This window comes from Mesocricetus auratus, unplaced genomic scaffold (assembly GCF_017639785.1).
Source record: "Mesocricetus auratus isolate SY011 unplaced genomic scaffold, BCM_Maur_2.0 Super-Scaffold_100676, whole genome shotgun sequence".
Lineage (NCBI taxonomy): Eukaryota > Metazoa > Chordata > Mammalia > Rodentia > Cricetidae > Mesocricetus > Mesocricetus auratus.
Genome location: NW_024429266.1, coordinates 5,248,833 through 5,264,731, shown reverse-complemented (window position 1 = coordinate 5,264,731; position 15,899 = coordinate 5,248,833). Strand labels below are relative to the sequence as shown.

The 15,899-nt window shown below is 45.9% G+C and overlaps 1 long non-coding RNA gene across 1 annotated transcript; it reads left to right on the top strand.

Annotated features, from left to right (window-relative positions):
• The first annotated feature begins 493 nt into the window (after positions 1-493).
• On the top strand, positions 494-11,367 carry LOC121137113. The gene is made up of 4 exons (XR_005874339.1): positions 494-685; positions 933-1,087; positions 3,194-6,207; positions 10,149-11,367. It is a non-coding gene; the product is annotated as an uncharacterized LOC121137113 (long non-coding RNA).
• Positions 11,368-15,899: the final 4,532 nt, after the last annotated feature.

Here is a 15,899-nt window from a genome sequence, read left to right as displayed (position 1 = left end):
CACACACACACACACCACACACACACACACACATAAATAAGATTAAATCATAAAATAGAATGATAATTTCACAAGGCCCAGCAAGGTGGCTCACTGGGTAAAGGCACTTGCAGTCAAAAACCTAAAGACCTGAGTTCAATCCCTAACACCTCTGCGGTGAAAGGAAAAAAAAAAACTGACTCTTGCAAGTTATCTGCTGACCTGTATCTATCTATACACGTAGCACACCACACATGTGTGTACACACACACACAAAACCAAAAATATAATAATAAATAATTTTAAAAACTTAAAGGAATTTGAGTTCACAGGACTTTACACCAGTGTTCTCTGTTGACTGAGCTCATCGCACAATATTGAGTATTTTCCTAAAATCCAAGACAGGCAGAGTTCCCAGAGGTGAGTGTCAGGCCTGTATCTGCACTTATTTTAATCTTTTAAAAATACCACAGAACGTCATCAAGTCTTGCCAGGTAGATGTGCAAGGTCAGGAAAGCAGGGAGAGCCGACCGATGACTCTTAGTGGCATCTGTGAAGACTTCCCAGACAGTTTCGAGTGCTTCTCATCTGCCTCCTCGGCACACACTCTTCTGTGGATGTATAAGGCGTAAGATGATGTTAGCTGGGACTGCCTGCCGTTAAGTGGAGGGATCTTTGTAAAGCCTTTCGTGCTTGTGGGCTGTGGGTAAGTGAGAAACTGTCTTTCCACCAGGTTCAAGTGACTATGGCTTTCTCTGGGGGTGGAAGCGACCGACGTGCCAGTTTTGCGCTCATGTCAGGAAGTGTTTATGTTTTTGAATTAACTAATAAAACAGGGAATGTTAAAAATAGATGCTGAGCCGCAGCACGCTAAAACAATTACACGCAGTATTCTAGTAAACAAGGGGCTTAGAGGACAGTGCCTTTGTGCTTTGTTTGTTTGCTTTAACAAGAGAGCACTAACGTGGAAAGTGGCTGGAGTAGCGCGGTGGCTTGAGGATGCTCCCGGATCTGGCTCCTGGTGCCCTTGAGCCGATCCCTCTGCATTCACCACACCAGTCTGTCACTCAGCAGTGTGGGCGCGACCAGTGGGCTTCTGTGAACTCAGGTAAACTGCCTCTTTTTCTTTTTTCTTAATGTTCCACTGTGACAATGTTAAATACACAAAAACAAGAAAGGCAGCAAAATAAACCCGCTCAGGGGAGGGGCAGGTCAGGTGACTGACAGGCAGCATTTTGTCCCACCTATTTAGTCATCCTCTTCCCTCCCTCCCTGCCTCTCCCCTACTCTCGCCACTCCTTGGCATTGTTGGAAGACTTCCTTTTTACCTCTATATGTACGTGTTTGTGTTCACGTGTGTGCAGGTGCGTGCATAGACCAAAAGAGAGTGCCTGACCCCTGGAGCTGGAGTGACAGGCAGTCATGACCTGCCCCATCATGGGTGCTGGGAGCCAAATTAGTGTCCTCTGCAATAACCCGACATGTTTTTAACTGCCGAGCCATCTCTCCAGCTCCTTCTCATGGCATTTTAAAGAAAATTCAAGCTATCACATATTCCATCACAAAATGCTGCAGTGTGGACCTCCTTAAGTCAGATGAGCATTGTGGCAGACGAGGGAAGGACAAGAATTCAGCACCCTATCTGATACACAAATGAATACTTTGCGTTGGTATGGGTTTTCATTTATTGAAACAAACTTAAGGCCAATTTTGTTATATGTAAATTTCTCCTCGTGTTTAGGTATTGTGTTTATACAGATCTTTTAAAATGTAATGCATAATTAAATACAGATTGTATACAGTCACCTATAATAGTCAGAACTTAGTTAGGTTTTCTAGATATACAAAGATGTATTTGAGATAATAAATATTCTTCAAACCTTTCAAAGACCTACAGAATATGGCATTTAAATGGTTTAGGGTTTTTCATGACAGTGAGACACAACTGCTCCTGGCGACACCAACTACTTCAAAGAGGAAGATGGGCATGGAAGAAATTCATTCTGGAGTTTGCCTTTGACATGGCAGAAATAGTCATTTGGGCAAGAAAGTTTTCTTGCCTGGATTGACTGTTGCTGTATAAACTGGGCGTGCAGACCCACAGGAATGTGACTGCTGAACTTACAAAACGAGATGGACAGTACTAAAGGGTTCCTGCTTCATGGAAGAGTCTGACAGACATTCTCCAGGACACATAAAAATGACTGACAAACTGCCAATGCAGGCAGACAGTCTAAAATTTCCTGCTTTGCTGAGAAGTCTGCCAGATACACTGTGGTCTGTGGATTAAAGATGGATGCCCCGACGTTACAGACAAACTTCAGGTGACTGTCCAGGTGGCAAGATGTCTCTATCAGTTCTTGAGTTTATATATTATCCTTCTGTGGTCTTTGATGGAGTTGAAAACAGATAGTTATGGTTATGGTTTTAGACTCATTAAAGATACAATAGATGATAGAAATTTTTCTTTAAATCTTGCTAAATGTTAATGGATTAAATATTATAACCATAGTTCTTATTTGATAGCTGTTTTTGTTATATATAATTTTACTGTGTTAAAGTTAAAACCCCTCTTTTTATTTAGACAGAAAAGAGGAGATGATGGGGTATGTTCTTCTGTGTATATGTTTCTCCTTATTGGTTAACACTGATTGGCCAGACAGGATGTAGGACTGGGAGACAAGTAGGGTTCTGGGAAGTGTAGGCAGAGAGGAGTCATCATATGATCCAGGAAGTGATGTAGCTGAGCAGAAACAGCCACTATCTAACCATAGAGGTCTTGAGATCTGTACAGACCGGCAGGAATGACACAGCTGGGCACAATCAGGATATAAACAGGGACAAACAGGAAACCACTCTCTTCTCTGCTGAGATGCTGAGCAATCATCATGTAGCAGGCCAAGGAGTTGCAGGTCCGGCATTCCCCAGTAAGATAAGACCACGTGGAAATACTTAGGGTATTAGAAATGTGTTAATAATTTAGACAGAGCTAGCCGATAAGAAGCCATAGCTTCTGTAATTAATGTAGCATCTGTGTGCTTCTTTGGGGCAGAGAAGGGTGGCGGGACCTAGCTGGGCCAAGAATCTCACGGTATACCCATTTCAAAAAAGTATTCAATACTATCACTAGGGTTATGAAAATTATTTAACTCTGTTTTTGCCTAGTTCCGGCAATGTTCTAATTTTACCCATTATCTCAAAAATATCTATACAGGTGCTGGAGAGAAGGCTCAGAGGTTAAAGGCATTGGCTGCTCTTCCAGAGGACTGGGTTTGACTTTCAACACCCACACAACAGTTCACAACCATCTGTAACTCCAGTTCCAGGGGATCCAAAACCCTCTTCTGGCTTCCCTGAACTCATCTGATGCACAGACACACGTGCGAGCAAAAATACCCATGCAGGCAGAATAAAACTAAAAACAAGACGACAAAAATCTGTAACCTTCCTAGCTTTTTCATACAACTAGCTCAAAATTATTTGTTGTTTTGGATGGAGACAATTGATTCTATCTGAATACATTAAATGAGATGAGGATGTATTCCTCGTGGCATGGACTCATGTAGTCTACTTCTGGGCTCCAAGAGTGTTCAGTGGGGCAGGACAGCCGGGCTCCACTCCCAGCTCCTGAATTCACTGGTTGTGTGTTCCTACGCCAGCTCCTTAACCCCATGTGCCTCTGTTTCCTCTTCTATAAGGTCAGACCAGCGACAGCAGCACCCAAAATGGTTGGAAGGAGCGCAAGAAAACATTCATTAAATCCCTTACCACTACAGCCAGAACCCCCAAAGCAGCGAGAGAATTCAGTTGTCGTTTCCGTGCTGTACCTTTTTCAGATACACTGTGTGGTCTGTTGTGCATCAGACAGTTTCTAACACATTGCTTTGGGTTTACGCTGCTGAGGAGAAACGCCTGCAATGCATACACTAGGATCGAGACGGGGTCTCCGGTACCAAACCTGAACATGGGCTTCACTCTACATCAGTCAAAACCCCCAGAACTCCCACACAACTGAGAACTGCGTTCCTGCTCGACCAGGGCGGGTGTCAGAAGAGGAAACGGAGAGTTGCTCCGGTCCGCACGTGCTTCTCCCTACCCAGCTCCCTCTGCTTCAGTTTCTCCCCCCACTGAGTTTCCACCTCCTGATTTCTGACCTCGCTTCTAAAGGTTGCTTGCAGGATGTTGATCTTTAATGTGGCACAAGCCTTGGCCACCTCTGTCCTCATCTACGAGATGGGTCCAGCAAGGCTTGCTCTGCGGGACCCCTGTGAGATGGTGAAAAGCGTGCATAAACACCTTTCACGCAGTAAGCTGTCCTGAAGCCTCAGGCTCTTCCCCACTAGCTAAATTAGGACGGCTCCTTTCTGTGCCCCCTCCCTCTCTGCCTCAGGCATGCTATTTTATCCCCCCCACACACACACACACCCTTTTCCTGTTTAGTTTGTTTTTTTTTTTTCTCTCCTCTCCACAGAGACTGCCTTCAGGCATATGGCCAGTCCACTATGCCCTGCCCTGAGCGACTTCTGCAGCATCGGAAAAGATTACCGCCACCTGCGCACCGCTGCCAGCAGCAACAGTAGCTGCCAGCCTCTGTGTGGCACTTCATAATCATAACTAGCTTCACACAGCATTATTTTTAATCCTGATCATAACTCTATGGATATATCCTTTCTCATTTCCTGAGTAACTGAGCCAAGGAGGAACATGTGCTCAGGGGCCCAGTGAGCACGTACTTTGTCAGTGTTATGCAACTACCGTTAGCTCCGTCTCAGCTAATAATGCAGGGTGAACCGGGCCTGGTGGCTCACAGCCAGCACTCAGGAGGATGTGGTGGGAGCAGCCACCAGCAAGCCAGCTTGGGCTACCACAGTGAGACCCTAGGCTCAGAAAAGCAAACAAACATTGGTGGACTAGTGAGATGGCCTGGTCAAAACGTGCTTGCTGCTCAGGCGTGGGGATGTGATAGGGATTCCCGGAACCCACCTAAACAGCTGCATTGGCAGGAAGGGCAGGACACTGACAGAAGTACCCCTGGGGCTCACAGACAGCCGAACCTAGCCCAATAATGAGTTCCAGGTTCAGTGAGAGACCTGCCTCAGAAACTAAGGTGTAAGAAATGGGAAAAGGTATTCACTATCAAACTCTGGCCTCCACGTGTGAGCCCCATACGAACACGTGTGTATACCAAGAAGAAAAATTGTAATCATCTGTATACAAATAAAAAATACAGTGTAGGATGACACATGACTCTTTTCAAACTTGATGTGAGAGATTTGAGAAGGGTTTCCTCGTAACTCAATGCTTAATTTTTACTGTTGGTTAAAATAACCAACAGTAAAATGTGCTCGCTGCCCCGCCTTAGGAAACTCTCCTGATTTACACCGATCTGGCCATGTTAAACACTTTCTCAAAGGACATTTTAAAGGTAGCTATTGTTGGAGGAACTCAGAGATCCTGCTTCCATCTGTGGAAAGCCTGCTAGGTTTCCCTTCCTTGGGGGTACGCCTGAGGCCACCTACCATCCTCAGGAATGATGATCATGTAGCCCACACTTTCATAGTGAAATCTTGGGCTGCCCTCTCCGTTTAGCCTGTAGTGAGAGGTGAGAGCACCCTGGCTACATTATAATGAGGCAGGCGAGCATAGGGAATAGCTTAGCAGCCTGGGACTCCTCTTGGCTTGGGCAGTAATCCCAGTGATGCCCTTAGCAGCTTGAGAGTCATACCCTCTCATACTTAGACATTGCACTACTCACACTGAACGATGGACCTAGCAACTTGGGCCCAAGTGGATTTTCTTTATAACTCAATCTAGAACTAAACTCCTCAAGCCTCGAGTGAATAGCTTCCAAGGGTGAATAGCATGACTCGGTAACATGACTGAAGACCTTGCCTCCTACACTGCCTATCCTCACAATGCTACCACACAAGGTACCTTCCTTCCAACACATGGACCGTTGGGGATAACCCTCAGACCACAGCGCCTTTCACAGGAATGGAAGTTAGGGACGCAAGTAGATTTTGTGCATGCTAACCGCTTTGTCCCATGGAAGAGGAAAGAGGGAATGAGAACTGCCAAAAGCAAATGAGATCCTACCATTGGACATTGGTAAGGCATTGCTGAGCATCTGCCTTCCCTGAGGACGGTGCCATTGAGAAGGGCTCCCCCCAGAACTGGACAGCAACAGCATTCTCACGACATTTCCTTGCAGGTGTCAATTAAACCCAGGTGGGTATCTTGGTGTAGTAACAGCTAAATGGTGCTTTTTTTTTTTTTTTTTTTTTTTTTGGTTTTTTGAGACAAGGTTTCTCTCTGGCTTTGAAGCCTGTCCTGGAACTAGCTCTTGTAGACCAGGCTGGTCTCGAACTCACAGAGATCCGCCTGCCTCTGCCTCCGGAGTGCTGGGAGTTGTAGACCAGGCTGATCTTGAACTCACAGAGATCCGCCTGCCTCTGCCTCCAGAGTGCTGGGAGTAAAGGCGTGTACCACTACTGCCTGGCATAAATGATACTTTTTAATCACCTCAAAGATTTATGGCCAGCCAGCATCATTTCTTGCGTTACAAGCCCATGAAAAGCAGCCAATCAGGGTGTGTACTCGCTGTCACAGGCTCTCTAATGTTTCGCTGTCACAGCTATCCTTAGAGGAACTGCTTAAATTGCATAAAACCCTAAAATTATACCTTCCCTAGTTTCACTTTTCTGAGCAGTCCCCAGTGGGAAACTTTGAATATAACTTATTGCTGAAATTGTCCAAATATTTATATGACAAACATTTATCAACTACTAAATTCAACTGTTTTTTTAAATCCTTTTCCCAAATACAAGGTAGTTTGAGCATTACAAATGATGATAGAAAATTATGCTGTTTGTATAGCAAAAAAAGACTTCTGGTGCCATAGTTTTAAAATATATTGAAACAGATTGAGAAAAAAATACACAGAGGGGAAGGAAGTAATTCAACCTTTGGTTAGAAGGGAGTAGCTGAGGGAGGGGGTCGGAAGAGGTAGTGAGATCCTGAAGGAAAGCAAATACCATTTTCATTACTGTTTAATAAGTGTGATTTGTCAGAGATACCGAAGCCCTCCATAAGCTATTGGATCTGACAAAATTCCTGCCTGGAAAAATAAATCAGAGAGCTGGGGGTGCTAACGGGGAGTGATGACTAAGCCACATGAGTGTATCAGAAACCAGCATCTCTGTTTCCCCTTCCCCACAGCAGGAACCCTGCACATTCCTGAGGCCAGGAATACCCTCATCCCCATCAGAACAACCAGTTCACCACCAATGGTCTAGAAACACTTAAAAATTGAACAGATTTGTTAATGAATTGATATATGTTATATACACAATGCATGACTATATGTTATGTAATCAGAAAGAACGCTGAAATAACTCAAGAGAAGAAATACTGAAGCAGTCCTAAATGCCACTTAGATGAGCATTGTCAGTCTTGCTGGTCAGCAAGGGGGGGGGGGCTGGCGGCAGACTCCACCTCCAGCACGTAAGAAGTAAGAGCACCCACACAAAGTTAGTCTGACAGTTCTTTCTGGTTCCTTCTTCTCAAGCTCTGTGGTTTTCATTTGCTTCAGAGATATCTCAAACCAGTGTCAGGTAGACCAGAAGGACCGAGGCTGCTTTACCCAGTCTTGAGCACCTGCTCCCTCCTCACAGTGTCAGGCCCAGAGCAGGCTACTGGGAGACATTTAAAGAGCAGTGGCCAGATGCTTGCACTGCTACAGGTCAGGCAAAGGCATAAAATGGTTGAGAATCAACCGGCGAACTTGGGTCTTTGGACTGTACTGTTCATTCAGTGGAAGAGAGGAGCCATTTCCCCCTCAAGCAACAAAGACTCGGGAAAGCCAGACTGACAGAGACATGTGCTGTCAAGTCCATTCACTGGTGATTTTACAGGGACAGCTTTTCCTAAGGAACCCTTTGAGGTGTTTGGTTCTCTGGAGGTGAGAAAAGATGAGTCAATCCTCCTCGCACCAATCATGGAAGAGAAATACAAGTGTGTCACTTTTCTTTTTTATTTAAGTTAGAAACAAGCTTATTTCATATACCAATCCCAGCTCCCTCTCCCTCCCCTTCTCCCCCGCCCTCCCCAACAGGTCCCGCAGTCCCCCACCAAATCTCTACTCCAATCCCCAGGGAGGATGAGGCCCTCCATGGTGGACCTCCAATGATTGTCATTTTATCTAGGGCAGGGCCTAGTCCCTCCCCCAAGAGTCCAGGCTGAGAGAGCATCCCATATTGAGGCATGGGCACTCAAAGTCTATTTGTACACCAGGGATAAATACTACACAAGGCCCCATAGATTACCTAGGCCTCCTCACTGACACCCACCTTCAGGGGGTCTGGGTCAGTCCCATGCTTTCCACACAGCCATCAGTCTGGGATCCAAGAGCTCCCCCTTGTTAGGTCAACTGTTTCTGTGGGTCAAACCAGCCCAGACCTAACTCCTTTCTCATCAGTTCTCAAGTGTGTCACTTTTCAGAAGTCACACTTAAAGGAATCTTCTTACCTTCGTAGTTTACCTAAGATAAGGGTCCTGGTTGTATAGGAAACTCCTCAGATCTTTGGAAGTATTCCTTGATTAATAACAACTCAGACGTAAGCCATTAAGAAGGCAGTGTCTCATTGTGTGGCAGTTCAAAGCCTGAACTGAGAAGTCGAGTAACTTGTTTTAAACTAGACAACGTGAGTAAAAACTCCATACTTTCACTATGATGCGCACAGCAGTTTAATCTCCATGACAGGAGGTTGGAAATTCCTGGGTTTTTTTTAATCAATATTCAAACTCTCCAGCAAAATGCATGCTTTTGGTGTAAGACCCTTATTTTCAAGTAGAAATTTCTCCAAAAAGTACTTTTATTTAAAAAAAAAAAGACTTTTCAGATAGATGCCTACACTGATGTTTTAGGAAATTATACAAAGCTGCACAAATACTCGATCTGTGTGGATGTCAGGGATACCAGCCTTGGTGGAAGGCCATTCCTAGAGCACCTTGGGGTGACATTCAGGGACCAGTTTTAGCCCTCACCCTGGTAAAGCTTCAAGTCTCTAAACTGAGTCTACTTTTCTCTGTACTGAACAGGGAATAAAATGTTTGACATAGACAAGCATTAAACATTTGGTATTACAGTTGGAGTAGATGTCATCCTCGGGTTTTTATCAAGAAGTAGCAGTTAAATGAATGTTCTAGTTTCATTTCTGCTGCTATGATAAGACACTTTGACAAAAAGCAACTTAGGGAAGAAAGGGGTTTTGCTTCAGCTCGAAATTTCAGGTTATAATCCATCACTGTGGGGGGGGGAGGTCAAGGCAGGAACTTCAAACAGCTGGCCACGTCACGTTCACCACCAAGAGCAGAGGGAAATGCATGCACACTTGCCTGTGTTCACCTTGAACTTTCCCGTCAGACAGTTCGGGAGACCCCGTCTAGGGAATGGTGCCTTGCACAGTGGGCTGGGCATCCCCACATCAATAAACTTAAATAAAGTAATTCCCCACAGGCACACCCACAAGCCAGCCCAATGCAGACAATCCCCCACTGAGATTTTCTTCTCGTGTAACTCTTAGGCTGAGTCAAATTGACAGCTAAAGTCAACTGTCTTAGTCACTGTTCTATTGCTGTAAAGACATACCACGACACTTACAGCAGAAACGCGTTCAATTGGTAGCTGCTTACAGTTTTGGAGGTTTGGTCCATTATCATCATGGTGGCAGGGGGCCGGGGGAGATACTGGGTGTGGCTTGGGTTTTTTGAAATCTCAAAGTCCACTCCCAGGGGTTCCCTTGGATGGGTTATTGAGACCCCAGACCCTTCCTCTTCCTCTTTCATTTGCCTCCTGGCCATGAGTGAGACGGTCTTGTTCTGCCACTTGCTCCTCACTGTCATATAGCCCTGTAGCAGCAGCCCCAAAGCTCTGAAGCTCTGAGCCAGTGCAAACCTTGTTGCTTGCCAGGGCTGATTGTCTTAGGGTCATCCCGTGACGGGAACTGGTGAACACACCGTTGTCTTCAGTGGCATGTCTTTTCTGAATCTAATCCTCCTGGATCCCTCTTACAGACTTCTGTGGTTGCACTGAGTCTGCTCACACAATCCACAATCTTAAAACTTTTCATGATGCCTGCAAACTCTCTTTTCTATGCAATATAACACAGGTGCCAGTGATTAGAATATGGGTGTCTCCGGGAGCTGTTACCCAGTCAGACTACAGCAGTCCATGCTCACCAAGTGATGATTGTGGCAGCAACCAGTTAGAACCGAATATGTGCTAAGCCCGAGCTGGGAAATTCACGAAACGTACTGAGTGAAACCCTGGTGCCAGCATTTTGAGGATGGCAATGTCCCCATTAATGGACGAGAGGACTCTTGGTGTCTTCGTAAAGGATCAGCCTCAATCTGAGTCCTGCTCTAACTGCATCCTTCCCTGTGACCACCATGCCTGGTTCCACATGGAGAAGAGCATGGAAACCATCGGGTGCAATATGCAGATGCCCAGCGTTAAATTCCTTCCCGCATAGACCTGTCAATGGCAAACACAGGTCTGGACCCTAGCCTCTAAGTTCCCCTCTGCATTTCCCAGGGGAAGCGGGACACTCATCCAGTGCATGTCCAATGCTCAGTGAGTCATGCCACCCTCATTTGCTCCCTGCCTCTGCCTTTGGGTGATCAGAGTGAAGATCTCATAATGGACATTTTAAAAATATTTCTGGCAATAATGATCAGGCTTATTGTCTCATTTCTTTTCCTTTTAAAGCTCCAGGGTAGTCTGCAGTCATGTTTAAATAATTACACTGTAACTTTTCTCCCCAGGAAGAATTTCCCTAGTGATTTCAAGATACAGAATAAAAAGCTTTAAAACTAAAATCAGTCTGGATTTTCCCCCTCATTTTTTTCAGGCAGGGTGTCACGGAGTCCAGGCTGACCTCAAACTTCTGACCCCTCTACTTCCACTTCCCAAGTACTGGGGTTATAGTCACACGCCAGGCAGCACACGTGGTTATGGAGTGCTGTGGATCAGCACAGGGCTCTGTGAATGCTAGGCAGGTAGTCCACCTGGTGAGTTACATCCCCAGGCCCCATGGGGAAAACCGACTCTTAAATGTGATTGCTTTTATAAAAATGAGAAGGTTGGCACATGCAATTGAAAGACCCCTACCCAGGGCCCCCTAGGAAAAGAAAAACAAGGCCAGGCTGTTGCCTAATGAAAAAACCCAGACCAGGTGCCTCGCCCAGCTGGCGCTTCAAATAGGATGCCAAACAGGATGTCTATGGTCACCAGAGCAGTCATGGGACCCGGATAATAATTGCTGAAGCGTGCCGAGGTCGTTCATGAGGTAATACCAGGAAACCTAGTCCGTGAGAACTACCCCTGCCCCCAAGATGAGCCAATGAAATGCCTGTTGCTATGCTGATACTTATGTAACCATTAAAACTCTATAAATATTGTGCTCCCTGCAAGCCCGGTATGCTCTGCCCCTGAGTTGCAGTAGCATCCGCAGGCGCCTGTGTACTCAATAAATCACCTCTTGCATTTGCATCCAGTGGTCTGGCCCCAGTTCTTGGGCAGAGGATTCGGTTCAGTGCCCGGCGCTTTGATGCCGAGGTCTTTCAAAATGAACTTACATAATAATGAATAGCTCTGTGAACATGTTAGGGAATAAAGATGTTCTAGAACAAACAGCACCCATTTGTCAAGAAAAAAAATGGAAGGTGATAAAGAAATAGTCTTTGGTTGTCATATAAATAAACTTCTGAAAAGATGTTAGAGTCAACAAAAGATGCTGAGCAGTAGCTTGGCATGCTACAGTGGGCAATACTTTTTTCGGGATAGCCTGCATACACAGTATATGTCATTCTGCCTTGGCCACCTTCCACAGTTTACTCCAGCTCATTCTCTTTTGTCCCTCTTCCTTTATGGTGGAACGTGACAACCAGGGATGTGTTTCCAAGAGAACAAGGAGAGGTGTATAGGAGGGAAGGGGGAAATCGCGTGATTATATTATTGTCTCACAAAATAAAAGAAATATTTTTATTTCCGAGGCTCAAACCTCAAAAGTTTGAGGTTTCAAACTTTATTTCAAAAGTTCTGTGACTAAGATTGACATTTTGTTCTCTACTTCCCATTCATATTTAAAGGTTAAGGAAGAAATATAATGAAGTGTTTCATCTAGATGACTTCAGAAACCAGTACAGGTCAATAACCAGTAGAAGGCCTCCGTTCACGGAATTAAAGGCTATTTGGGAGGGTTACTGTGTAATGTGTAAGCTAGAATAGAGTACCAGAAGAGCAAACAGAGGGGAAGGACCACCTAGAGCCTTGTTCGCAAATGTTAGGACATCAGTGCCGCAACCTTACACCCCATGGCTCCTTGCACATGTGGTGTGAGGGTGCATGTGAGGAGCAGCTGAGTGTGTGTATTGGTCTACTTGTCTGTGTCGAAAGGAAGCAAGTTCAGCACATTGTCAGAGGCTCAGACAGCCCTTCAGTTAAAATATATCCTGGGGCGGGGAAATGCTTGGAGGACTAAGTACTTACTATACCTGAATAAGGACCTGAGTTCCAAACCCCAGCACTCACAGAAAACCTGGTGTCGTGGGGGAAAAGGAGCAGAGACAGGCAGATTCTAGAGAACCACTGGCAGGTCCACGGAGCCAAGGCAGCAAGCTCAAGATTCAGTGAAAACCGTCCAAAACACAATTGAGGAAGATATGTGATGTCAACTTCTGGCCCCTACATGTCCATGCAAGGGTAAGTGTGTATGCGCTCTAACACACACCTGCTTGCACACACATACACACATGTGCACACACACACACACGCATCCTGCACAAATGCATCGGTATGGTACAGGCTCAACAATCTAGTGCCCTTTTCAATGCCCACCTAGCCATGTCCTTCAGTGTCCCTGCAGTTACACCCCAGGACCTAGCTAACACAGGTGCGTGAGTGTGTGGCATCTCCATGGTGTGAGCCTTCTCTGCAGATAGCTGTCAACCACTCAATTCCAGATGTGCACTCACTCACTGCTGCTGGGATTTGGAAGTGAGACCTGAACTAACAATTTCTAGGGAGCTCCGGGTCTTATACCCTCACATAAAAGCCAAGATGTGAGCTGCTCTCTGGCTTCCCCTTTAAAAATGTTGGTGAAGGGCGATATTGTGGCTCTGGGGTGGAGCACTGACTTGGTACACATGAGGTCCTGGGTTCAATCCCAATATTGCAAAAAAATGGATGGGGACTTATTAGTCACTTTTTTTGTTGCTGTGATAAAGTATCATGACAGACAGCAGCTCATCGAAAGGCGAGTTTATTTTGGCTTATGGCTCCAGAAGTCGAGTCCATAATTGTGTGGGAGGGAAGGCAGCTGGTGGCTGGAACAGGGAGTTGATAGATCACGTCTTCCATGAAAAACATGAAGCAGAAAGAACAAATTGGAAATGGGGAAAGGCTACAGACTCCCAAGGCCCATCCTCATCAAGGCTCCACATCCTACAGGTACCACAACCTTCCCGGACAACCCTGCCAACTGGGGACCAAGGGAGTCATTTCTCATTCAGACCTCCTTGGAGGTATTGATGGATTGGATGAATAGGCTTCTTCCAGCCAGAACTGCACTCAATATTGGGCAGGAACTTCTGGGTAGTTTTTTCTAGGGCTCTTGAGAATCTCAGAAGGTTCTTATTAAAATGAACACCAAGTGACAAACTTAACGGCCTCCAGAGGTACGTCATGCCAAAGAATACTATGTTAAAAATGCTGATTAAATAAGAATAAACTCCTCATAAATCATTTATGGCAAAGAATAATTTTGAATTGCTCAGAAAAGAAATATGAAAGCCATGATAAATTACAGCTCTTGCTGAACTAAGCCTCGTGTTTCCAGTACCAAAGAAACAGATAAATTAATGTCCTTAATTAGCAGCTGATGAGGCAAAGTTGTGCGTAGCTTTAGAAGAATCCTCTAATGTCTGTGGTGTTTCCAAGATGGTTGACTAAAATAAGCCTTCCCTTTCATGGATTTTTTAAAACTTTTTTTCTAGACTTCCTTGCAAACTGTCAAACCCAATAGATGGTGCAGGATGGGGCGATGGCCCCTGTCAGGGAGCTGTTACCTGACAGGGCCTCTCCTAACTGTAAACGATGATTGCATCTGTCAAGCAGGCTGTCAGAGCCACATAGCAAAGTCTAGCAAATTGGATGCTTGGGTACCCAGCATGCACTTCCCTCGTACTAGACAGATGCATTGTTCCTGTCAGCGGATAACAGAACCAAACACAACAGAGTCCATCTCCTGCAGCGTGCACATGTGCCGTCCATGCCGTGTAGACGCTGGAACTGCAGTATCTGGGTTTGCTGTTTGTCTCCTCTAACTGTCAAAACCTGGAAAGGTTTAATCACCCTGGTGTGGAAGCCTCAGCGTTTCTATGGTGATGTCAAGAAGGCAATTGGCAAAGATGGGCCAGAAGAGGCCAAGGCTGTTCATGCAACAGAGCTTGTTACGGGCAATGGTTGGGCAGAAGCAAACCAATTTCATGACTTCTCTTGATGTCTGTGGTCAGTGTCAAGCTGTAGCTTGTGGAAGAGAATGGAGGGGAAGGGAGCCGGGGGAAGGGCTCAGAACAGGGCCGGCTGCAAGTTCAGAGTGGGCAGATGGGTTTTAGGGCCTCCCAAATCTTGTACTGAAAAATCAAGACCCTGGGAGAGATGGGCAGGAGGGGGTGGAGGAGCGCCTTGACTGATCTCCCTTTGAGACACAGTTTTCAAGCATGGGCGAGACAGACAGGCAATCCGCCAAGACTCCGAGCATCACGCATTTTCCCAGATATTCCAGTTATCTGTCATTCCGTTTGCTTTAGAGTTATAGTGTTTAGAAATTATGAACTTCAAAAAGTTCCTCCTCTGTGGGCTACTCAGCGCTCAGGGCCCCTTCAGGCACAAAGTGTTACTGGATACAACAGTCTCCTTCTTTGTCCACTTCTGTTGGATCCAACACATAGCAAAGATGCCCCTCCCTCTCTCTCTCCCATTTACCATTTCTAATGAATGAAGGGGATGGTAATGAGGGACAAGGCTACTAAGAGAACCCTGTCTACAACAGAGCCTGGTTGATACCGGGCAGGCACCTGAGGAACCAGGGTCTGGGTGTGCCATGGGAGGAGCTGCCCAAGTGCCAATCACATGCAGGATATATTCAAACAGAGCCAGGTCAGAGATTAAGCAGGGAGGGAGCAGGGTCTGTCAACATTCAACACTGAGAATACTAGAGGCAACACCAGGGATATTCATCTGTCAGCATATTTGTAGTAAACATCTAATACAGGGTAAGGAGAGAGCCCAGGGGTGGCACGCTTGTATAGAATACACAAGGCCCAGGGTCAGTCATCAGTAGTTTGACTGAGAGGCACCTATAGTGTGCCTGGCCCTCTATTTGAGTGGGGGCTACCTCTAAAGCATGCGTCACCAGAGGACCTTGCATTCAATGAGGAAGAGAGCGGTGGTTAAGCCCTACTGTCAGGAGCATCTTCCCTAGGCCAGCAGGGGAGACGACTTCCTGGAAATAAGGCCATGAACTTGACTTGGAGACAGATGGGCAAAGAGTACAAGAGAAGCAGAGGCTGGGGGTTATTCCCTGGTAGTCAATGAGCAAGAGAGGCCCGCTGTGAGCTAAAGACAAGATCCTTCATGTTCCATACGGCAGGTTAACATTCATCTGGGTACCGACGAATATTAGTTAGGAATGCAGGCAGAGGAGGAAAATGATTGTGTTGGGCGCCATGGTGAAATACCTAACAAGAAGCAAATGAAGGGAGGATGGGGGAATCTTGCTTGCGGCTTACAGTTCAAAGGGAGACAGTCCATCATGGCTGGGTGTATGGCATGTTGGCACTGATGGACCACATTGCAT